At 37.5% G+C, this 27,020-nt stretch overlaps 1 pseudogene; it reads right to left on the bottom strand.

Annotated features, from left to right (window-relative positions):
* Window positions 1–16,212: 16,212 nt before the first annotated feature.
* Window positions 16,213–16,933, bottom strand: LOC124975825 (ubiquitin domain-containing protein 2-like; annotated as a pseudogene).
* Window positions 16,934–27,020: the final 10,087 nt, after the last annotated feature.

Raw genomic sequence — 27,020 nt, 5'->3', positions numbered from 1 at the left:
GGGAGATCAGTAAAGGAAAGGGACCAAGGAGTGAGACCAAGTGGGGAAGGGGGGGAAGTGCTGGGAACATATTGGTTAAATAATATTGTTTGATTGAGTTGGGATTAATGACATGTTAACTAACTCAGGCTGACTCCTTACTCCCTGGTGGGTGAGAAAGATCAAGGCCTCAAAGGCGGTTTCAAAGGTTAATGAAGATAAATTGGACCACCATCAGGGACTGGTTAACAACAGTTCTGCTAACATGATCAACTTGTGCTTCCCATATAGTCCTATGGGAATCTCATCTGCGTGAACCTCCCATGTCTTGCTGACCTTTAAGCAGATTGATTCTCGCCTAGCTTCCACCCTACATAAAAGCTGTGTGACTTCCTCAATAAACAAGTTCCTGCTGTGACTGGTCTCCCTGACATGTCTGATCATCCTCCGCCTGGAGGGCTGGGTGTGGGCAGTCAGTCGGCCCTACCTTTCCCAGTCTGACCTTTTGGGGAGTGCTCCCTTCCCTTGTCGCTGGTCAAGAAGAGCAAGGGGGCTTAAGACCCTGACATGATTATATGTATGTACAAATATGGAACAAATCTCAGCATGATGTACAACTATAATGCACTTATAAAATTGTGGGGAAAAGAAATTCAATCCATATAAGCCTTGAGAATGACCTAATTCTGGTCACGTTTTGGAGCACATCTTTCAAGAGTCCTAGATACTTGCTTCTGCTTTCATATATGCCTGCATAAGTCATAACATTATTTGTATTTTTGACTGGATAATATTCACATTTTCTATATCCCTTCATCTGTTGAAGGGCATATAGGTTGGTTCCACAATCTAGAAATTGTAAATTGAGCTGCTATTGTTTCTGTTTTCTTTTCCTGGAATATACTTGCATTTGAAATTTTTAATTTTGGTGAGTATGTTATCTGTACATTTAACGTACAAATATTATTGCAGCTAAATGATTAGACAGTTTGGCATATTTAAAATCTGTGCCTTAAAACTCTTTTTTTCCAATTTATACTCAAGAGGTTGTTACACAGGTTATTGTTTGACTAGTCTCCCTTACCATCATCATAATGCCATCAACTTTAAGTGAGTTCCCCATTGTTAATTGTACCCAGAGACTCTCTCTTTACATACTTTTTTATATAAAGGCACTGTGTAGTGAAGGTCACAGAAATTATTAGAGCCCTCTTTCTTCAGAAATCAGCATGCCAAAAGACAGATATTTGAAATCATGGGGACTCAGGGATACCTTTGTATTTTAGCTCTGTGGGCAAGAGGGAGGGCCTGCACCTAGAAGTGTTCCCTGATCAAATAGGGCAATCTTAATAAGGGGAGACATTTTGTCCTCATGTTAAAATTTAATTATATTAGAACCCATTGTTTCATATCTTGTGATTGGCAGTTTTCATCTTCCATCCCCATTAAGATAGTTTAGTTAACCATCAATGATTATAATTGGCCCAGATAGGGTATTTTCAAATGTAAAGGCAACCCTGTGAGCTTAAGCATTCCAGTTCACTCCTTTGTCCCATAGTGGTAGGAAAATGAAAATGGGGTTGGACCCAAATGGAAGTTATAAAAAATTCAGACCTAAGAACTAAAAGCACACAGCCAAATAGAAAGTTATGGGCCAAGTCAACAGCCTTGGTACTTTCCCAACAACTGTACAGAATAGATTCCAAAAATTAACCTTAATACTTTCAATATCTGCTGAGCATGGACTCTGATAAACATCTTTGTTCAAAGTCTATTTTATGAACTAGTATACTCAAATGAGAAGTTTTCAAAATATTTCCCCTCACATCACAGGGAGATACATCTCCTTTTTCATTTCATTGAAAACTAATTTTATTTCTTTAATTTTTCCTCTGCCACCATCCATGAATTTCATTCTTTGAATCCAAGAAGAAAGAATCCAGAAAGAAAATCAGTGAGGTCTATGGTTCATATAGATTTATTCATCTGCAGAAGTTGTGAACTGAGCCCTGTTCTCAAACTCTGGTTTTATTCTCTTGGGCAAAGTGTGACTGGAAAGTAGTGTACAGGCCACATCCTCCTTGCCTATTTCTCTATAGACCAGGCAGCTTTACTGGGATTTTCTTTTTTCTCCTTTATATCAGGACAGTTTCACCAACCCACAGCAATATGATTTGCAGCTGCATGGGGCAAGACTGAGAAGTAGTACTCAGGTTGTTAGCACTAGTTTGGAAAGAAAAATAAATAAATCCTACTTTTTTGTCCTGCCATATTCACACATTAGAGGGAGCACCTTTTTGCATCCAACTTAGTTTTTCCCTGTTTAGATTTATTACATAATTGCACACATTCCTGTTCATACAGAATCTTTTATTTTACCTCTGACAAACCATCTCCCAAGTGCAAGATTGTAATAATACAGAAAACCATTCAAAGAGCAGAGTGTTACAGTAAAACATGATCTTTTTCTTAGACAGGTTTTTACATGTAGGTGACCCATTCAGCCAAAATCTTTCCCAAAAAACAGTCTGTAGAATCAACACAGTATTTCCTGTGTCTTAAGGGACCAGAAACAAATGCAAACAAAAAATCCTAGAGACAGACAAATAGGATCCCCAAACCACTGTCAACAGAAGGAAACCTTCAAAACAGACAGACCAGATGAGGGAAATTCCCCCAAGTTCCCAATTCCATTAAAATATGACTTCTACACTAGTGGCACCACAGGTGTCCCAACAAAAAGGGACTAGATATTTCCACACAGGGGAACCAGATGTGTAGAATCAAGGGTCTTGTTGTTCACACTGAGGGTGCTTATCAAATGGTCAAAGTGTCTAGTCATTACTGCTTTCAGTTTTCTTTTTCTCAAAGTAGACAAAGATGGAGCAATCCTTAAAATGCAGGAAAGAAAGACTGGAGTTCCCTTAAGCAAAGGGGTCTTCAGCAGCTGCTGGGAATCCCTCAGTCACTCACTTTACTTAGAGCAATAGCTCCTCTGGATCAACCCAAGGCACATTCCCCCATCTACTAATTTTCCAGTAGTCAGCTCTCAAAAAGTTTGCCATCCATCTTCATTGACCATGGAAGTGCAGTTTCTTGCAGTTCCAGGCATACACAAGAAAGTCAGAGTTGGGAGATGTTCTTGGGTCCCCAGGTAGGAGAAAAAAATTTGTAACCAAATGCTCTGTCCTTGTCCCCAATGACAATTACACAACAAGGACATGGTTTTGAGAAAAAGAAAAAAAAATATTTCTTTTCTAGCAAAGGAGAAACAAAGGGGACTCCTGTCACAAAGACTGTGATTCTTCCCATCAGGAGGAAAAAAAGCATGTTAAAGAAACTCTTCAAAGGCTACATTCCTAGGGCACCCTTACGGTGTGCTAAAACTGACTTGTTAATTTGGAAGATATTTATTTCCAAGAACTTCTGGCAGATATCTACTTCCTGTGGAGCACAGATAACCCAATGCAACCTTGTTCCCCAGCCCCATGTTAGGGAGGGGAAAAGGGAGAAGAGAAAAAGGAAAATAGACCACTTTCAATAATAAACCTCAGATATATATTTAAAAAGTGAAGTGGAACACTTTCACAGTTACACCCACCTCATCTGCATCAGGGCTGCTGTGTTTGAACCTGGGGTTTTCTGAGGCAGTGGACAAATTGATGGAATTTTATTTCATAGAAAAGCATCCCTCCTGACCTGAGATGACTCAACAAAACAATAAGTCATTCATGGCCTTTGAAATTGGAGCTGGGGCCACCATCATCACCTGGAAGCTATGAGTGGACTTTTGTAAAATACATACAAGCATACAAGCATAACTGTTGCCTTTTCTGTCTCTGGTTGTATCTGCACTGTACTGGTACCTGATTCTGGTGCTGTCTGAAATACTCATAAAGTAGAAGTATTGAGGAGGGGTTCTTATGAAGAAATCCTTCAAAGACAGGAAAGCTCAGTAGTTATGGAGAAATGCAAAGATATAAAACAGTCCTCAATTTGTACCTACATGTCATCTCTAATTAGCTCCATGATATAAAGTAAGTATTTGATCTCATCTGTCTTGGATTTGCTTTTTTAAAGAAGGATTGGTAAAAATACTAAAGAGCCTAGTAAGCACTTAGTACTTTATAGCATTTTGGTGAACACCCAGTAACTATAGTTATTCTCATATTAAAATTATTTACAAATGATGTGATTGTTCTGGCTTAAACACATCAAAAAGTGAGCCTGACCTTTGCAAAGATTGAGTCTTGCAGAAGCATAGGAGAACAAGAACTGAAGTTGAAGATGTTATGTCAAACTTTATTAAGTCTAAAACCAGCTGCAGAGGCCCAGAGGAGATTTCATCAGATGTTGGGGCTGCCCATTACGCCATGACAATGGACACCACTGCTGCTATCTGCACATCTTCTCTGGGGGGGTTGGGTGCACATGCCACAGATGCCTTGAGGTCTTTTGCCTTGGCACCACTGCTGCAGGCACATGTGCCTCAGCTCACCTGATGTCCTGCTCCAGGTGCCCACAGGTCTTTCTCCAGGTCCTGCTGCTACTCTTGATGCTGTCACAGTCAGCATCACATAGAGGTCTGCTGCCCTCGATGGTGCCTTGGATGCTCAGCTGCCAACTACACTACTGCTACTGCTGCTGTTGACACCAAAGGTCTTGTTCCCAGAAGATCACCTAGAGTTCTTCTCTCTGGGTGCTGCTACACTTGCAGTCAGAGCCACAGCTGCCAGTGCTGCCACAGTCCCCCCACCTGCTGCCAACACCACTGATGACTGCAGCTCTTGCTGATCCCCTGCCACCTACAATTGACTTGTGTTACTACCACTTCCAACACTGACCAGAGGTCCACTGCCAGGGAGACACCAGGTTTGGTTGTGTGTGGTCACATTCACTTTAAGTTGCCAGCCAGAGCCTGGGGTTAGTTTGAGGTTCCAGTGGGTTTGGTGCCACTCCATTTTGGAGCACAGCTGCATCTGTCTGGGGACACTGACAGGACCTGGAAGTTCAGTGTCAGGGTGCCTATGGGCTTGACTGCAAGTGGGGTCTTCCTCCTGGTAGTGTGGGCTACTCCCATCTAGTTCAGCATCTCAGAATTGCTCATCCCTTGTCTCCTCCAAATTCCACTGGAATTGTAATCCTAGGATTGCAGTGTGGCCAAACCAAGGACATATGAGACCCAGAGTGCTCAAATAGTGGCTAGGTCTTCCAGCATCTGTCTTGTGGGAAGTCAGAGACAAGGTTGAGGAGCTTTTGGATGCTGGCAGAGACAGTTGTTCAATTTTCCACTGAGATTTATTTTATTATCTTTTCTCTGAACTCTCTTTCTCTATCATATTTGGAGCAGAGTGTTTTTTATGCAACAGTTTGTTGAAGACAATAATATATACATAGTGTTTTGCAGTTCTATATATTCTATATATGCTTATATTTTTAATTTTTTCTTCTTTCAGTATGTATTCTTCCACTTGCTTGTTTGTCTTCCTAGATTCCCTTTCTACCATTTCTCCACATAACAGCCAATCTCTGTTGGTTTCTCTGCCATGCTTTGTGGATTTTTGTTTCTGGTTTCTCTGTTTCTCCCTCATGAGCACCATGTCGTGCACTGTTTCTGTTCTGTCTTTGTCCACTCTTTGAGATTCTAAATCTGTATAACAAATTTTCTGCTTTAATTTTGTATGTAATTGAACTCATCACTGCTCTTTATAGCAAGAGGAAAATGAAAGGCTTGCAGGAAAATATTAGATTTGAGGCTGTATATTGTTTGCACTGGGTGTTGTTGATATTAGTTTTCCTCTTAAAGGTGGGATAATGGAAACCTTTATTTACAATATAGGTGTACAGGGTAGAATCTGTATTGTCTCAGATCCATACAACTAATGGGAAAACACACAAGCAATATGAAAAACAAGGGAACTAAAAGAAACAAAGAAACCAAGATACCCCAATTAGAGAAGTCACTGACAACAAAATAGAAGAAATGTCCAAGAAGTTTAGGAAGTATATGGTTAATCTGGATCCATGAAACAAAGGATGGTATAAAGAATTAAATCAAAGAGAAAATACAGTAAGTGAAAGATCACTTCAATAAAGAATTAGAGATTGTGAAAACAAGCATAAGTTCTCAAAATAAAGGAATCAATATATCAAATTATAAACTCAATGGAAAGTTCACCTACAGACTAAAAAATTTGAAAGACAGAACCTCAGACACTGAAGACAAACTATTTAATATTAAAAATAATGTTGACCATGCAGCATTGGTAAGAATTTATGAACATAATTCCAGGAACTATGGAATAACTTGAAAAGAAAAAATTAAGAGTTATCTGGTAAAAGAAGGAGCAGAGATACAAGCAAAAGTAATGCACAAATTTTTCAACGACATAATATCAGAAAATTTCTCAAACCTGAAGAATAAAATGGAAAATCAAATATAGGAGGCTTACAGGACCCCAAATGTCCAAAACTACAGAAGACCCACACCAAGACACATTAAAGTAAAAATGACTAAAATACAGAATAAGGATAAGATTGAAATGCTGAGAGAGAATAAGAGCAAGTTATGTATAAGGGAAACCAATTCAGATTTCAACTGATTTCTCCATGCAGACCCTCAAAACTAGGAGGTCATTGAACAACACATTTCAAGTTCTGAAACAAAATGGATGCCAACCAAGAATTCATATCTAGCAAAATTAGCTTTCAGATTTGAAGATGAAATAAAAATCTTCCAAGATAAACAGAAGTTTAAAAAAAAAATCACAATTAGAATGCCTGCACTACAGAACATTGTCAACAAAATATTCCATGAGGATGAAGTGAAAAAGAAAAGTGAAAATCAGCAAAGGTTGAAACTACACCAAATGTATAGCCAAAAGAAAAACTAGATCAAAGTATAAGCCAGAAATAATCCAAAATGACTAGGAAAAAAAGTTGTATCTGAGTAATAACCTTGAATATTAATGACTTAAACTCATCAATCAAAAACATGGGCAGATTGGATTAAAAAACAAGACCTAACAATATGCTGCCTCCAAAAGTCTCACCTAATAGGAAAGTCATCCACAGACTGAAGGTAAAAGGTTAAGAAAAAAAATATCACTCATATGGATTGGATAAACAAGCAGGGATTTTCATCCTTATATCAGATAAAGTGCACTCAAAGCCCATGTTAATCAGAAGTGATAAAAAAAGTTTATTTCATTATACTGAAGGCAATTATACAACAACAAGACATAACAATCGTAAATATTTATGTTCCAAACAATAGAGCATCTATGAACAACAACAACAACAAAAACCCTTCTCAATTTCAAGAATCAAGTAGACCACAACACAATAATATTGGGTGACTTTAAAACACCTCTTTCACTACTTGACAGATGTTCTAAACAATAATTAAGAAAAGAAATCATAGAACTAATAAACACTCAATAATTTAGATTTAACAGTTAACATAATACTTTATTCATCAATGAGTGCATATACTTTATTTTCTTGGCAGCACATTGATCCTTTTCTAAGGTAGACCATATTTTATACCACAGAGCAACTCTTAATAAATACAAAAAATGGGGATAATACCCTGCATTCTATCAGATCATAATTGTCTGAAATTAAAAATCAATTATAAAATAAATAAAATAATTTCAAATACATGGAAACTAAATAATACAAAATTAAATGATGAATGGATAGTAGTAGGAACCAAGAATGAAATACTTAGAGGTAAATGAGAACACTGATACAGTATACAAGAATTTCTGGTACACTATTAATGCAGTACTAAGAGAAAAATTTATTGCATTGAGTTATTTATTAATGAATAAAAAGTCAAAAAATAAATGGCAACATTACATCTCAATGCTCTAGGAAAAGAAGAACAAATTAATATCAAAAAGAGTAGAAAACAGAAAATAATTAAAATCAGTGCTAAAATCAATGAAATTGAAACTAAAGAATATTTGAAAAAATTGACAAAACATGAGTTTATTCTTTGGATAAAAAACAATAAAAGTGATACACATCTAGTTGCACTACAAAGAGTAAAAATAGGACACCCAAATTACTAAAATATGTGATGAAACACAAAATATTAAAATGGACACAGCTGATATACAGAACATAATTTTAAAATATTTTGAAAATTTATAATCCAATAAAATATAAAATATTGAAGACATTGACAAATTTCTAGAGACCTATGATCTACCTATACTGAATCAGGAGGCCATACACAATTTCAGCAGAACAATATCAAGAAATGAAATCAAAAAACACCTTTAAAAGTCTACCAATTTAGAAAAATCCAAGACCAGACATCTTCTCATTTGAGTCCTACAAGATCTTCAAATAGAAATACTCCTCTGTTGGGACTAATAACATGTTAACTAACTCAGGCTGACTCCTTACTCCCCGGTGAGTGAGCAAGATCAAGGCCTCAAAGGTGGTTTCAATAGTTAATGAGAATAAATTGGACCACCGTCAAGGACTGGTTAACAATAGTTCTGTGAACGTGATCAGTTCGTGCTTGCCATATAGTCCTATGGGACTCTCACCTGCATGAAACTCCCATGCCTTGCTGACATTTAAGATGATTGGTTCCTGCCTAGCCTCCACCCTACATAAAAGCTCTGTGATTTCCTCAATAAAGGAGATTCCTGCTGTGCCTCATGTGCTGACAGACCTCCCGGCTCTGATGTGTTTCCTTTGCCACCTACACTCATCACCCTGCTCAGCCCCATATTCTCCTCAGGAGGGCCCTGAGGGGAGGTACATCAGACCTTGTTGGCCGACAGGGAGCAACACTCCTCAACTTGTTCTATGAAATACAAAGAGACAAACCCTTCCAAGTTCACCAAGTTCACTCTATGAGACTAATATCACCCTGATACCAAAATGAGACAAAGACACAACAAAGAAAGAAAATTTCAGAAAAATATTCTTGATAAACATAGATGCAAAAATCTCAATAAAATTCTGGCAACTCTCATACAAAAACATTAGAATGGTATACAACAATCAAGTTCAGTTCATTCACAGGATGCAGGGTTGGTTCAACATATTAAAACCAAAAAACATAATTCAGGGGGCTGGGATATATCTCAGTTGGTAGAGTGCTTGCCTAGCATGTACAAGGCCCTGGGTTCAATATCTAGTACCATGAAAAAAAACATAGTTCATCATATCAATGTAATTAAAAACAAGAATCATACAATCATCTCATTAGATGTAGAAAAAGCATTTGACAATATAACACCTCTTCGTATACAAAACAGTAGAAAAACTAGGAATAGAAAGAATATACCTCAACATCATAAAAGCCATAAATGTTAAACCCAAGGCAAACATAATTCTAAACAGAGAATAATTGAAAGCTTCTCTTCTAAAACCTGGAACAAGACAAGAATACCCTCTTTCATCACTTTTACTCAACTTTGTCCTTGAAATTCTAGCCAGAATAGAAGAAAAAAATTAAAGGTATAGAAAAAGGTAAAGAAGAAAACAAACTATTGCCATTTTCTAATAACATGATTCTATATTTGAAAGATCAAAAATTTCCATGAAAGAACTTCTAGAATAAATGAATTCAGAAAAGCAGCAGGATATAAAATCAAAGCCCATAAATTGAACACACTCCTATACATCCGAAATGAATCCACTGAAAGACAAGTAAAAACACTACCACATTCCCAATTACCTAAAAAAAATACATGGGAATCAATCTAACAAGAGGTAAAAGACATCTACAATAAAAACTACAGAACACTGAAGAAAGAAATCAAAGAACTTAGAAGATGGAAAGACCTCCCATGTCCTTGGATAGGCAGAATTAATATTGCTAAATTAACCATACTTCCAAAAGCATTACAAAAATTTAATGCAATTTCTACTAAAATCCCAGTGGAGTCCATCATAGAACTAGAAAAAGCAATCATGAAATTCACTTGGAAAAATAAGAGACCCAGAAGAGACAAAGCAAATCTTAGCAAGGAAAGTGGAGGAAGGAGCATCACAATTCCAGATCTCCAACTATACTACAGAGCCATAGTAATTAAAACAACATTATATTGTCACCATAACACACATATAGACAAATGTTACAGAATAGAGACACAGAGAAAAACCCACAAGAAACAGGTATCTCATGTTAGATAAAGGCATCAAAAATATTCACTGAGAAAAGATAACTCATTCAAAAAATGTTGCTGGTAAACCTGGAAAGTCACATGTAAAAAAATGAAATTAAGCCCTTATCTCTCACCCTGCATGAAACTCAACTCACTGTGGATATGGATCTGGAAAAATTTTGGAACTAGAACAGAGACTCTAGGACTAATAGAAGAAAAAGCAGGCTCAAATCTTCACCATGTCCATCAAGGATCTGATTTTCTTAACAAGACCCTAAAGCACAAGAAGGTAATCAACAATAAATAAATGGAATTATCTCAATCTAAATAGCTTCTTTTCAGCAAAAATAACAATCAATAATGTGAAGAGAGAGCTTACAGATTAAGAGAAAATCTTTACCACCTGCACCTTGGAAAAAGCATTAATCTCTAGACCATATGAAGAACTCAACAAGCTCAACACCAAAAAAACAAATAACCCAATAGATTAATGAACCAAGGAACTGAACAGACACTTTGCAGAAGAAGATGTACAATCATTCAACATATATTTGAATAAATGTTCAATATCTCTAGCATTTAGAGAAATGCAAATAAAATCTACTCTAAGATTTTATCTCACTCCAATCAGAATGGCAATTATCAAAAATCCAAGGAATAATAAATGTTGTCAATAATGTGGTGAAAAAGACACATTTATCCATTGATGGTGGGCATGCAAGTTGGTGCTACCATAATGGAAAGCAATATGGAGATTTCTCAGAAAACTTTGAATGGAAGTACCATTTGACCCACCAATCCCACTCCTCTGTTTATACCCAAAGGACTTAAAATCAGCACTCTACAGTGCCACAGCCATACCAATGTATATAGAAGTTCAATTCACAACAGTTAAAATATGGAAACAATCTAGATGCTCTTCAAGAGATGAATGGATAAAAAAAATATGGTATATAGAGAGCATGTCATGGAATATTACTCAGCTTTAAAGAAAGATAAAATTCTGGCATTTGTTGTTAAATAGATGGACTGAGAAAATATCATACTAAGTGAAATGAGCCAAACCCAAAACAACCAAAGTCCAAATGTTTTCTCTGTTATGTGGATGTTAATTCACAAACAGTGGGGCAGCAATAGAAAAGAATAGAATATTTTTATATTAGGTAGAGGGAAAAAAAGTAGGGGGACTTTTATGCACGCAGGAATGAAAGTAGAGTGAACCAGTCATTATTACCTCATATACAAGTAGAACTGCATGAATGGTTTTATCCTAAATTTGTATAATATGAAGCATGAGACTACACTTCTTTTGTGTATATTTCAAAATGTATAAATGCATTCTATCATATATAACTACTAAGTAAAAAAGTATCTGATTTATTACAAAAGTGTAAATAAATTAATGGAATAGAATATTAAAATTAAACTTGTGAAAAAATACCTTTTCTTCCTTTTGTGTATCTCCAGCTTCATCTCCACAGCTGGTTTTTATAGATTCTTTTGTGCCCCTGACAAAGTATTGCTTGTACTTCCTCTGTGAATTGTTTTTTCTCTGCTTGAAATGCTAGCAGCACTTCTCAGCTACCTCTTCAAGTTCTATAAGCATATTATATTTTTTTCTCCAAGAATTATTCAGTGGCATTCAGTCTTTCTCTGATTTTATCACTGGTTCTCCTCATGGAGTTGGGGTGTTTGCTTTAGTTCACTACCAGTCTATTTACTAGAAGCACTGACCATGTTCTGCTTAACAGTCTTATTTCCAACTAGCAACTTACCCTCTGAAATGTCCTAGGCATGCTGTTAAATATTTATTGTACTGTGAATAAAACAATGGGGTCAAATCCCAGGGAATATTCATTTCATTATTATAATAAATCCGCTAGAAGTTTAAGAGTAGAGGAGGCATATTATTTGAATTGTCATTTACAAAGAATAGCTGTGTTAAAAATCAAGTTTTGTAAAGGGAAGAAGTTAAGGTTGGTTTTGAAAAGGTTTTATTGTTTTAATTTTTTTGTTTTATTTGAACTTTAAAATTAAGCAATTGAACATGCATTAATAGGTTGATTAGTATTCAGAACTCACATGAGAAGATGTGCTGGTGATAGGAATTTGGAAGCCACCAGTATAGGAATGATGATGTTGAAAAGTTTGTTCTGTGGGAAATTAGAATGAGATAAGCAGAGGAATGAGGAAAAGTCCTGTAGTATGCCAACATGAAAGAAGTTGGTAGGAGCAATCAGGAATAGGAGGAGAAGCAGGTGTTCTTGCGCTGGAACATACAGAAAAGATGTTGCATATGGAGGCATATTCTTTTTGCAAGTATTTATGCTGTAAAAGAGATTGGAATTTTTCATAATCTATTTTGCTCAACATGGCAGCCAGTGTGTCTGTTGTGTCCCTTAAAATAGCTACTGATTTTGGACCTAGATTTTTAAAATTTAATTGATTTTTATTAATTTAAATTTGTATTTAAACAACATTTGTTGCCAGTTGAATTGTACAGCTGTGGAGTTACCATCATATGTGAAGCTATGGTTTAGAATTTGGAAAGTCTTGATTGTGAAATTGTAGTGGATACTGAAGTGAATGAATTTCAACAGCTTAGAAAAGTGAGAATTGACTAAGAACACTGAAAAATTTGTCTTTGAATAAAAAATGTAAGATTATATTGTAAGGGGTAAAAAGAAAAATCACAATACAGAGGGCTGAGAATGTAGCCAGGGTTGAAACAATTGATTCAGGATGTCTCTGGAAAGCCTCACATGGCAGGTGGTGTTGGGTTAACCTCTGAATGTGATTGGGGTTGTAAATTTCTTACATTAGGTTTACAATTATCATTTTTTTACTAACTTCATGGTAGGAGAGTTTTGGAGGAGCTGCAGTAGTAGTGAGAGTGCACACATTCCTGTGGTTTGGGTGAGCTGAAGGACACTGGGAAGTTTTTACTGCTGGTTTCTATGATTCTCAGCTGGAAACAGAGGTTGGATGTAAGGATCAGTAGCCTTTGATTTACTTTCCTCACTTACAAATAGAAATCACAATAATATTTATTACTTCACAGAGATTTGGCTATAAAGCTTTAAAATGCTTTTTGTTCTTTAAACCTCAAGTATGCAATTGACTGTAAGTTTTTGTGGGAGGTATGGGGATATGCAGTACCTCCAACTTTTGCTCCATTTTGCTATGACCCAAAACCTCTGTAACAGTAGCCTATTAGAAATAGTGGGAAGTATTATATAAATTTGAATTGTAGTGGGGTGGTGTGGTTTCATCAGAGTGACTCACACTTGGAGGTGCAAACATTTGTTTTTTTAGTCTCATATCTAGCTGCAGACCACTAACTGCCTCTTTCTATTATGGGCAAAATAAGATCCCTTTCTAAACTAAATACAAGTAAAAGTCCTTTGAATACTGTTGGGATTGTTATTTTCCTAGGTGAGTTTTGACTGTGTTTAAAAATTGAGTCTACATTTTTGGAGTAGTTATATCTTCTTTTATTAATTTTAATTTTTAAAAAAGAGCTAAATACTTATTCTTGATTATGAGACAATATCCTATTTAAATTCAGTTTTATTAGTGAGGGTTTCAATCCTGATGATGGCAGAATAGGGCTATTTGAATAAAAGGGGGGGACTTGTGATGAGTGACTATATAAATTAGAAATCTCATTGGATTCCCCAAATTTTATTGTCTGCTCCCACCCATAAGGTATAGCACAAGGGACTTTGAAAGATTAACTTACCATTAATCACTCAAAGTACTAGGAGATACATTGTTATAAGAAAAGAACAAGTAACTGATATATTTACAGAAAAGAATTGTTTATGAATAAAATATTTTGAAAATAATTTAAAAAAATTTTCTTGATAAACTTCAGGTAAGTTTCAGTATAAGGTTATAAAAGTGGAGGCAGGTAGGAATTCAATATAATGCTTTGTTCTCTTACTTTCACACAATATCACAATAAAATTTTGGGACTTTAAAGAAGGCCATGGTGATAGATACCTATGAGGCAGTTGGCTCTGCTGAGAGAAGGCCATAGACTTCAGCTTTGGCTTTGCCTTTCCTTATAAATGAATGATTTTTCTGGGAAATTGAGAGACCTGGAGAAAGGCTAGAGGTGACTAATCACAAAATATATCACTCCTTTTACCACACCAATTCAGAAATGTAAGTTCTATTGGCAGATCATATATATAAATATATATTTAATTTAACTTTTTTTTTTAAAGCACCAAAACCCTACATAATTATACACATCAAGTATTGGTCCAATCTTACCTCAATCTATTGACAATTTAACAGCACCATGGTTTTACTTACCTAGGTTAAACATGCCCAGAAAATCGTAATTCAAAGTATATGTTCCTTTAAAATAAAAGAAAATAAACTCTTAGAATCTTCAACAACCAAGACCTTTTACCAACCATAGATTATTGATGACATCACCAAATTTCCTTAAGAAAAAGCAGTCCAGACACTGAGAGCTGCTGCTATTCAGAGTGGCACGCCAACGACAGAAACGTCCTGGTGAGGGCAGTGCGCTGAACACCCCCTACCTCCAGATGGGGTGCGGCTCCTCCTCTGGAACCAACGCGACCCTCTTCTCTGGGTGTCGAGGCAGTCATCAGCAAGCAAATCAGACGTAGCCACTATTTTTAAAATGATGAAGAAAGCTAGGGAAGCAGCTGAAGCGCTCAGAAACAGGACAAGGTACAGTTATGGATGGAATTCATCAGGCAGAGGAGATTTAATACCGTTTTCAACAATGCACCCAGACTCATTAGCAGTTTCATTGTCATTGTGACTGGCAAGGTGCTCACGCCCACGTGGCTGTGTAAGCGCCTGCGCCTCTCCCCGAACAGCCCCGCAGCCACGCTCCCTTCCTCCTCTCAGCTGCCTGAGGTCACGGCTTGCTCTCTCGGACCCAGCTTTCCAGGGGCAGCTTCACTCAGCCACAGCACAGAAGACAACAGGCCTTTGCCACAGATGTCCCAGTCACAAACTGGCTCTGCGGATGGTTCTTAACTCGCCTCTTTGTGAAGAAGGATGAGAGAACTGTGTTTCACTGTGGTTGAGTGTAAGAGTGACCCAGGAAGCGCATCTGCATCACTGCTGATGTGAAAGTGACACCAGCAAACCTTTCACCCTTGCAGATTCTCAGTGAAAGTTTCTCTGAAAGACTGAATACAGGCACAGTTCTCCTAGCACAGCAGAGTGGGCTTCCTCACACCCCGCCACACCGGAAGAAGAGCCCGCACTGCAGTACCTCGGGTGGGAACAGTCATGGACGCCTGCTCCCCCCGGGACCGTGTGCCTGGGGCAGGGTAGGCTATGCAAAGGTGCAGACAGAGCAGGAGGAAGGGAGGTAATACGGCAGTGACTTTTCGGCCCCACACGGAAACAGCTGTCTGCGGAGGTGTTTCAACACCTGCGCAGCAACCAAGGATCAGGTGGACATCAGAGTAGGATTGCAGGACTCACTACTGCCTAGTGTTCAGAAGGGTGCCAGCCACTGAAGGTGCTGAAGGCACCGGAACGTAGGTGTCAATGAGGAGCTCAGCGTGTGGGTGGGGACAGCAACACTGCGGCACACCTGGCCTCTCTTACTCCTGTGTGGCTACAGATGAAATGAGCTGGCAAAAGCCAGAACAGAAGGGAATCTCCAAGACTGCTCCTTTCAAATTCTAGTAAAAAACCCATAACTTATTGGTGCTATCTGGAAATTATATCATCTGACAGATGTTTAAAAATTCTGTGTTCAAAGGTGCTTGGTTCTGTTCTTCAAGTTTATAATGTTCCACTTACAGTCCAACTCATTTAAACTCAGCCATTAAGTAGTTGTTGAGTGTTTTAAAATAAACGATTATCTATTTCTTAACTGCCTCTCAAATTAGAAATTGTAATTACATGAGTATCAAAAGCTGGCTCTTTGTGTTTTATTATTGTTGGTCTCCATCACAGATGGAATTTTTCTTTGGTAATTCCTCAGAACTAAATTCATTCATAGGGAATTCAGAGCAGTGAAAGTAAATTTCACACCACAGAGTCGAAAATGACAATGACAATAAAAAGGGGAGGAGGGTGCCGGGCTCACTCAGTTCTCGACCTGCGTCGGGTTGTGCACAGGCTGGCTCATGATCACCTGCACCACGTAGTCCTTCGGGATCTTCAGCTCCTCCAACTTCATTTTGTCAGTAAGAGGTCTGCCCGAGAAGATCCACCGCTGACTTCCGGGCTCCACCCCATCTGCTGCGTGCAAGTTTCTTCATGTGGAACAAAGTGTGCTGCGCACCACGAGCTTGAGGTCTTTGCCTGTGGAGAGGCGCAGTCGGAGCTGAGCCTCGTATCCAGAATTGGATGGTGGCTCGGGAAAATCCAGAGTCTCTATGTCGCTCTTCTCCTCTATCATGTTGATGGGTGGTGCCAAGCAAAACACCGGAAGCTGGTACCTATTCCCCAGTTCACTGTAGCACTCGGTAAGCGCACAGTGTGGTAAGGTAATGTTTGCACCATCAATGATTGCTTGTGCCAGTTCATGATTGTTGCTCTCAAAAGTGTGTGCGGCAGCCTTCAAGGCATCCCAAATCTCTTTCTGACCTTCAAAAGCTGGTGCAGTTTCCCAAAATTCATCCCTCTTGCTGCGCAGTTGTCATAGAATAATCGCTTTTCCATTTTGGTTTTTCCTTTTTCAAAGGCTGGTTATGACCAAGAGCAAAAACATGCACCCACTTGGAAGCAGCTAAAACCAGGACCACATCAAACCAGCACCATCCTCTGCTGTTCCTAGAAGCTGGAACAGTCTGAGCTCTGCACATTCTGTATTGGGGACTGGACCCGTTTAAGGTCACCTGGGAGGACTTGCATTGCGCTCTGCTATGTTACAACCGCTGACCAGACTCGAACCTCTCTCTCCGTGGTGCTGGGCGCCAGGGCAGAAGCGCCTTCCGTGTTGGCAAACTTCTCCGGCAGCGACCCTGGGCGGCGGGTCCCACCCGCGGGCTCAGCGCGGCGCCCTCCACAAAGACCGGCGGCTCCGGGCCACCCAGACGGCCGCGCTGCCTCACAACGGGCGCGCCCCAACTGCCGGCAAACTCCAGGTTTAAATGGCCCGAGAGAACCCATGGGCCGCAGTCATTGGATACTCGAGAGAGTGAGCCTGCTGCCCGCTGCCCCCTGCGGGCTCCTCTCGGAGCGCCGCAACCACCAGCCGCCTGCTTCCCCCAAGATCATATATATTTTATAAGAAGAATAGTGCTTTTCATTTCCAAATTTCTTTCTCTTTTCCTTTTCAGTTTGTAAAAAAATTATCAATCACCAAGAAACCAGGCTCAATTACAGAAAAAAAGGCAAAGACTAATGAGGTTCAAGTACAGTTACAAGCTTTTAAATCTTAGTTAAAATGCCAGCCTGGGTAGTTTAGATATGAAAAACAGACCAGGTGAACTAAAATTATGTTTTCATAGCACCAAAACTTTTGAACTTGAATTTCAGTTATGTGTTTTCATAGTATTGTATGTATGCATTTCTGTTCTTTTTTTCCTTTTAAATTACTTTTTAACTTTATTTCTACTCATATTTTTAGGAATTATCCTGCTTCCTAGTGCATCATTTGGGTTTTGCTTCTAATATCACATATTTCCTAAGTAATCTTTTCTAATTAAGTATGAAGGTTAAGAAATTCTTTTGCCCTTAGATTTGTCATCCATCACTGATCTTCATCCTACTTCAGGAAATAGTTGCTCAAGCTATTTAATTTTCAAAACCTTCAGTCTATGTCAATCTTTCAGTTAATGATAATCTCTAGCTGAATTAGACATTTGTGATAATTATTCAATTTCCAAAGATAAATAAATTTGAAACATGACAAAAAAGAGAGAAAATCTGGATTATGAAACAGAGAGTTCACATGCATGCTTTATATTTAAAACATGAGAAAGGAAGAAATACATCATGTTGTAGGAAATCCTGGCACTCACTGGGCAGTCTGGTTCTTAATTACAGCAACCCAAGCAGCATTGAACTGATTCTTCTTTAGACTTTGTTTTTAATAAGACAATCTGTTTGACCTGTAGTCTTTTATAATACTATTTTGTTTCTGCTGGTGTCATGTCATTGATTTCACATTTTATGTGTGATATATTTTCCATATTTGTATCATAAAACTTATAATTAATATTTCTTAAATGTGTACAATTTGCAAGGAAATTCTCATATATATTATGGGCTTAGAATTGTAGTTAACAATTTCAAAAAATTAACCACATTACAAAACCTTACTGGAGGCTTCCCCAGTCCGAATCCTGCATAACTCCATCCCTCTCCACCTTCCCCACATCCCTGTCACCACTGTGCTTCCAGCTGCATTGCTCTTCCTCCCTCCCTCCTTTACTACCACCCTGACCTGCTCCATCCCTGATCCTGGCCCACTGTGCTGGTTTTCTGTTGGCCACCTTGTGCTGGGCTCATTAGCTAGCATTTTGCCCACCCTACCATGATGATCATGCCTCAGCTCAAGCCTGTGCCAAGCTCAGCTCTCAGTCCTGCTGGAAAATGCAGGGGCACCTAGTGTCCAGGCCCCTCCCAGACCTCTGTCTAGGAACTTGTGCCCTCCTGGGGTCGCCAGAGCACACAGCCTCTTCCTTTCTGGTCAGCATAAATAGAATTTATACTCTGTTAATACCAATTCTACATTACTATCTCATATGGTGATGATTTATAGGTTGTGCTATGGGTGAAGGGAAATTCAACAATACTGATTTTTTTGTTCCTACTGTTTCTTCTCTCACCTGTTTTTAACCTTTCTCTTTTCTCTGATTGTTCTTTTATTCTGTTCTTCTTTTTGCTACTCTCTTTCCTCACATCTCCATTCAATTACTTCTTCCAGAAGATCTTCCCTACCCATGCCCTACTCTATCATAGACTGGGTTACATGCCCTGACATTTTACTACATTCATCCCATTATCATTCTCATGCTTAATCCTGTGGTAACACTATTCACATTTTATTTCCCTCACTTAAATAGTAAGCCCCATGAAGAAAAGTAGTATGTCTCACTCAGCTGTCCCTAGTACCTGATACATGTTAGGAAAATGGTAGCATGTGCTGATTGAATGAAGACACACCTACATGAAAAAATCTGGTTCCTAAGTAAAATTTGTCAATTTCATTAAATTATCTTGTCTCGTCTATCTGATGGAACAAAAGACAAATGCAGCAGTCAAAAATTGATTAGAATTAGAAGATAAACTTCTTCCTAACACATGAAAATGCACAACTTTAGTAACTGAAGAACTAACCCATAATCAAGGTATTCTCAGCACACACCACTGTGGGAGAAGGACTGGGAAAAAAGTTACTATGGGAGAAGTCTATGTAGGGCCAGCTTTATAAAGACCAATAATCTGCTCTCTCAGAAGAACGATGATATAACAAATGTGTTTAATATAGATCCGGTAGTGTTCTGTGCAAAGTTGCATGTTGTAAGTTTAAATTCTTTTGAGGTACATATAGGTTAACATCATGGCATCTATATTCAATGCAGGTTTTAAAATCTAGCCAACTCATTGTCCTTGAACCAGTTATGTTACCACTCTGGGCCTCCATTTCTTCATCTACAGAATGTCATATGATAGTAGTTTCCTCCTAATGTTCAGAGGACAGAAAATGTAAGCTCTGACAAAAATTTGGAACACTTATACATGATAAGTCACTTATAAATAGTTGCTGTCACTTACTGAACTTATGTCATCTAGTGAAATAAAAGGCAGTCTTAGGGACCTGACTCACCTGGGAGAGGGTAGTAAATATGGTATGTTCTCCAGTGTCAACCCTGCGGGCAGGGTCCTACAGGCTCATATAATGTAAAGAAAGGGAGTGTGCATGTGTGGGAAAAGTGCCTGTGCATATTTAAGCATAAAAGGGCATTTTGTAAATCTGTTTGAGTTAAACTATTTTATGTATATACTGGACTAAACAAATCTGTTCCTTTCTTGAGAAGAGGTACCTGTAACAATTTATTTTCAAATGTTTGTTTCTCCACAAAGTGAAAGATTTCCTACTTTGCCTACAAGAATACATTATAAAATGTGTGGCTAGCAGTTCTCTGTGACACTTTGTGGCACTGTAGAGGTACTGAACCTGTCAGTCTGGGTCTCCATTTTTCTATTATTTTCTCCTGCCTTTCCTCCCCTACATGCACACAGTCTTCCTGTAGCAGACACATATGGAGATGTTCTTGAACTCACCCATGAAAGCCAGAAATAGGTCAGCCTCGAAGTGAGATCAGGTAGACTAGTAACCTCTGTCACCAAACCTGGCAGTTCACAATCTTCTTTACCAAAAAAGTAGCCTAAAGGAAGAACAATGGTTCATGGGATTTTCTACTTCATCACTTCTCCTTTCTCAGTACAAAGCAGTTGATAGAATTTAAGATTCAAATGATCAAGGGACCATTTTTTAAACCCATTCAAATCTATTGAACTCAACCTCAGTAATTATATGTACTTTTGTATATATCTATATTTAAAGTGTTTTTTTGATATGCCATATTTAAGGATCGGTAGCAAGATACATTTCCAAATTTGTTTCCATATGAAAAAAGTAAAGTTTGGGTTATTTTAAGTAAATGGAAGAAAACCAACATACTATCTCTAATCATCTCTCATCACAAAGTTTTTATTCCACAAAAATAATATCACAGTAAAAGTGATATATATATGAAAGTGAATAAAGATTTGCAATCACAGAGAAGAAATGTACAGAGACCAATATTCAGGTTGTATAGTTCTAAAAAACTTCAGCCTTAGGACTTTAACACTGACCAAGCAAACATTAAGAGAATGTGGGGTGTTTGCTGCCCTTTGGAGTCTATTTGGACTAAAGTACTTATTTTAAGAACACACACAGCATGAGGCAGTGCTCTGAGAGTTATTCTCCATTTCTAAAGTTGTCCAAGCATAGAGCATTTAGATCTATCAAAAATTTTATTATCCCATTTCTAGTAAGTGAATCTAGAGGGTAATTAAAATATTTTGAGGAAGAAAGATACCAAGAATAAGATTTCTGTTCATTTGAATATTTCCAATCAGCATTTAATTTTAGAAACATATTAAATTTTTAGTTGAAATTCTTGTCAATTGATTTATTTTAGTTTCTTTAAGAATCTTGCATTTTGTATGTGTTCTTTTATTGTAAAGTATTTTTTTTAAAAATTTAGTTGTCAATGGATCTCTATTTTATTAATTTATATGTGGTGCTTCATACATGCTAGGGAAGTGTTCTACTTCCCTACTGAGTTATACACTGATTTATAACCCCAGCCCTTACCCTACAATTTTTAGTGATATTTCTTTTTCTAACAGTTTTGGACCAGTAGTTAATTACAGCTATGCCTTGTGGAAATGAAATTGGAAAACCCATCACTCTTCTACCTTCAGTGAGTTCAGTGGCACTAGGCAACTCTCAGCTTCTTAAGCAAACCTGTCCTGATCAAGAAAGAGGTGGAGGGAAGCATTCTCAAAGGCCACTTTTAGCTTCTAGCTCACATATTTCACTTTCAGTAATTGTCACTGCCCTGAATCAGCTCCTTTTATTTTACTAAAGACTTAACACATGAAAGAGTACAAGTAGTGTCTGTGTGGATTTTGGAGCCAATCCTATTACTTTGCAGGTACAGCATACTGGAGTTGTTGATTTTTTTCCCCTAAAAACCTGTGTCTGCACACAAGAAAGAGAAGCTTGATTCCAATTGAAAATCTAAATTTGTAACTAAATCTAATTTTAGTTTCTAAAAATTTGAGTAATATATTTTTATAAAATTCACTTTTTAGCCTTTTCATAATCCCAGCCATTTAATGCCTGTTTGGATCTGCTATTTATTCACATTTTAAGTTGGTTTCTGTTACTTTGTAGTTAAAGATTACAGTTATCCTAATCTTCAGTGGGCACTTTCTAGTTCATTTATCTACTTTGGAACATTCCTGCATCATGTGTAGGTTTGATTCCACTGTAATGGTGCCTCATGATTTTTTTTTAAAGAACAGAAAATGTTTTATCACTGTTCTAAACTATACTACACAAAAGAATCTCTTTGCTGTATCTGCTGGTAGTTCCACAATAATGTGATTCCTGAAGAACTTTTCCCAGGTTTTCTTCTAATGTTACCATTAATTTCATAAAATATAAAGCATTTTATCATTTCTCAATTTCCACAAGCAATGTCTTCATTACCTAGTTCAATATTTGTATTATAGTACATTTTTTGATCCATCAAAAATTGTACGATCCTCACAAAAGTGTTACAAAATCACTTCTTTGTTGTTTGTGTTCATCACAAGTGATCTTTTAAAATATTAGATTTTTAAATGTTGGTTATTGTTACAGGTATTTAGAGAAACCCAATACCTATTGATACAGTAAATATATCAAGTGGGTATGATTTTTCTATAGGAAGAAATGGAGCTAATCTTTTGAAATAATATGCTCAACTAGAAAGTATAGCAGTTTGGATGCTATGGACTGCTGACTATCCATTTCAGATTTTTATTAGGGAGGAGAAAAGGTATGAATATCTAAGTGTTTTCAAAGTTTAAAAAATGCTCTTCAGAACATTTTCTTTTATGAAAGTTTATTTTCTAAATATGGGTTAACTTACTCTTATAAAAATGTTAAATGGATATTACATTTTGTAATTTTAAATCAAAAGAGATTCTAAGGCAATTATTGTATAATCAAAACTTAAAAGGAAAAAGTGATATGAATATGCTTTCATATTTTGCCTATTGTAAAAAATAATGAAATTTTACTATAGAGTTCATTGATACTAGTTTTTGTCTTTCAAATATTTCTCTTAATACTGAAAATACATAAATCTTCTACATAAAACTGACTGCAAAGGAAGGCACAGCTGGTTATAGTGTGTATACAAGGACAGTACAGCATATGCAGAATTAAAGAGAAAAAAGTTCACATCCTTATTAGTTCCACTGAAAACATTAAGAAAAGTTCTTCACTATCCACAGTGTTCAATGTTTAAGAGCTAAGAGCATATAAAAACAAAAACATTAAAGTTCACTTAATACAAAATGAAGTTTTATATATACTTGAATATATAAAAACATTTTTTTAAATGCCAACATAAATGTGTACTATCCATGTTATGAGAAGCACAAACCAAATGGACAGAGGGTTTCACAATGTCCTTCTTTTGACACAGGTAAACTAACACAGGGGACAAACTTGATTAGTCAATGAGACCTTACTTTCAGCCAGACTTCATCAGAATTTCTGAGAGCTCAAAGAAAGCAGTACTGGAGAAGCAGCTCTGTCCAGACATGATTGTCACTGACATGTGACTGTTAGGCACTGTGGTAAACTACAGGGGGGAAGAAAAATAAAATAATTATTATAAATACCCTAGGAGAAAATGGGGTTCCTTACATTTCCAAACAGACCGTAGTAGTTTGTTCTCTCATAACCCCTGTGATGCTTCAATTGCCAATCCATTTTATAGAATGATTTACAGATGACAATTACAAGATTACCTAGAGTGAAGAATAAAGACTATAAAATGTACCTGATTGTTCTATATGACAGGCTACTAGAAAAAAAGTACATAATTTAGATGTTACTAAATGTGGCGAGCCACCTCGCCACCATGATAAGATGGCGCTGGTTTCCTGAAGTGCTTTCTAGGTAAACAAGCCCATATTTGGTTGAGCTAACTGTTGCAAATGGGAGCACCTATGAACATAGGCCAAGTGGCAGGAGTAGATTGGCTATTGCAAGAGTATAAAAGTGTATGAATTCAGCTCAAGAAAAAGAAGAAGAAAAACCATGGTTTTATAATATTAAGGTCCTTATTAAACTACTGAAGGAAGATTCCTGTGTCATGCTTTCTTGTGGGCGAGGGACACGACAAGTGGTGCCGAAACCCGGGAATCAGATCTTTCAGTGGTCAGGGGGTGCACCGGTAAGTACCAGAGGTAAGTGGGGTCTGTGGACAAAGATTTAATCGACTATGCATAGTCAATCAACAAAGATTTAATCGACTTTGCATAGTCGATCAACAGAGATTTAATCGACTTTGCATAGTCGATCAACAAAGATTTAATCGACTTTGCATGTTCGATCAACAAAGAAAAATATTTTGTTTTCGCTTTCATTCTGCTTGCTCTGAATGCTGTTTTCATTATGGGCAATTCTCCATCTAGTTCATTAGTACAGTCTTTAGATTTTTTGTTGCACTCCAAAGAGCTCAAGGTCAAATGCAGCACTTTAGAAACATTCCTTGTAAGAATTGATAAGGCAGCCCCATGGTTTTCTGTCTCCAGAAGCTTGACTCGTGCCAGCTGGGATAAGTTGGGAAAAGATTTGGATTTCCTTCAGGAGCAGGGACAATTGGAGATAGGAGTGATACTGCTATGGAAATTAATAAAAGGATGTATTCTTGATGGTAGATGTCAGGAAGCTATTCATAAAGGACAGGAAGTTCTTGAACAACTACATGAGGAGAAGTCCAAGGATTCTATGAGTACTTCCAGTAAACATAGTGCAGGAGAGCAGGTTTATGGAACTATTCCAAAAAGGAGACTATACCCAGATTTAAAAGCCCTTAGAACACCAGAAGATACAGGGGAGTCAGAATCAGACGGTGATGAGGAAGTGAAAGAGCTAACGCAGCACTTACGGAAGGTGAAGATAAAAGAAGGGGGAACTAAGAGGCAAAAAGATTTTAGATAAAAGGACTATGAGGAAGAACAGAAGCCAGCTCTAGCCTATGATCCTCCCCCATATGTGGGAGGGGTTCCAGGCACGGGTAGAGCTTTTAACTCTGCAGCTTGGAGGGCTGCCCATGTAGAGTTGGGGTTTTCCTGTCCTATATTCCAGGACAATGATGGGGGAAGACATCAGGAACCCATAGAATTTAAAACGATAAAGAATATAGCAGAATCTGTCCGCACTTATGGTGTGGATGCTGCTTTTACTATCGCCCAAATAGAGGGGCTCAATAGATTCTGCATGACCCCCTCAGAGTGGGCCAGTTTAGTGAAAGCTTGTGTTTCCCCAGGTAAATATTTAGACTGGAGAGCCTTTGTGTTAGAGGGGGCCAATGAACAGGCTGCACGTAACCAAGTTATGGGCAAACCTGCCTGGGATGTGGATATGCTTCTGGGGCAGGGTAGATTTGCCAATCAGCAAACAGACTTTCCATTAGAGGTTTATGAACAAATTAATAAGATCTGCATTGCTGCCTGGAAAGCACTCCCTAATAAAGGAGAAGTGCGAGGTAACTTAACAAAAATTGTCCAAGGCCCCACAGAAGCTTTTTCAGATTTCGTGGCTAGAATGGTAGATACAGCAGGGAAGATCTTTGGGGATGCTAATGTAGCTATGCCTTTAATTAAACAATTAGTATATGAACAATGTACAAGAGAATGCAGAAATGCTATTAATCCATTTAAAAAGACATAGAGGCATGGATGAAAGCTTGTAGAGAAATAGGTGGCCCATTAACAAATGCAGGCTTAGCCACTGCCTTCCTTCACATGGAAGGACTATTAAAGGCTTTATTAAAGGCTAATGGAGCACCTTTAGAGGTTTCCTCAGCTAGGAAGTTTTTAAAAGCTGTAGAAGACAAAGCCCCTTGGTTTTTAGATAAGGGTTTGTTGGATCAAGAGAAACTATCACAAGACACAGAAAAAGGCCCCCCTCCTGATCCCTTCCACGCAGCTCCATGGCCACCTAGGGAGGGAACACCCATGTCCTTGAAGCAGTCCTCCCCCTAGGCAGAGATCTCAGCAGCTCCATTCCTCAAAAGTAGTAAGAAATAATGTTTTGTGATTTTCTGCATTCAAACCTAACCTGATTTCTCAACCAGGAAGAAAAAGCGTTAAAAAGTCCTGTGTGATCCTCCCTCCCCCCTGCCTGGCCTTGCTGAAGCCTGCATTGGAATGTAAACTGCAACAGTCTCAGCGGGAAAGGGGGTAACCTGAAGATAAGAAAAAGAAAACAAAAGGGTGTCTGTTTTAAACTTCTGGGTTGCTACACAGAACTAATTCATTTTCCAGGATTCTTGTTTTGTTTTGTTTTTCTTTAATGCTGTATTTTTGAGCTCATAATTTTGATCTTGCATACCTAGGTTAATGATTTTTTTTCTCTTTTTGATCAGTTCTATTTTTTATTCAACTAAAGTTTTTGAACATCTCTTACATTGCAATGGAGATTCACCTATAAAGTTACAAGGCCTTTGATTTTGTGTTATTTGTATGTCGTGCTGTCTGGTGTCATGTCTTTTCTGCATCAAAACTGAGCGCTCCTAAAATTAAAATTTAAAAATGGATCCAAATACTTTTATTCACATGATTTAAAAAGGTTCAATTTAATTGAGTAAACTAATAAAAGTGAAATGTCTTTAAAAATAGCTTGCAAGTCTCTAGGTGGTCAAACTAATGGAATGTTGATGTTAAACAATGTCTAATATCAATTGTTTCTAGGACTTTTCTTCAACAGGAAAGAGACAGCAAATACTGTTCAGGACACCTGCCTGCTTTCTTGGTTTTTACAGAATAAGAGAATTAGAGTTAACATATATGGGATTACTCAAATATGTTTGTAGAGACATCTGATTAATTTGCAAAGTTAAAATGCTAATTGTTAAATAACATCAAGTACTCTTAACTCCTTAAATTCCATGGAGTATCATACTTAAACATTATTGGTGTTTTCATAGGTTGGTAAATAAAAAGGGTTTAAACTTGCTTTGTGTCATCACTAAACTAAAAACAAGGTTACTAAGAGTTATGTCTTAACAAGTGCAATTCTATATACAAAGGGTTCTAAAGGTTTCAACTGTGTTTCAATTAGAGTACTATAAACAACAAAATATTTAATCTTATTAAAAT

This window comes from Sciurus carolinensis, unplaced genomic scaffold (assembly GCF_902686445.1).
Source record: "Sciurus carolinensis unplaced genomic scaffold, mSciCar1.2, whole genome shotgun sequence".
Lineage (NCBI taxonomy): Eukaryota > Metazoa > Chordata > Mammalia > Rodentia > Sciuridae > Sciurus > Sciurus carolinensis.
Note: the sequence above shows the minus strand (reverse complement) of the source record. Positions and strands in the feature narration are given on the sequence as shown.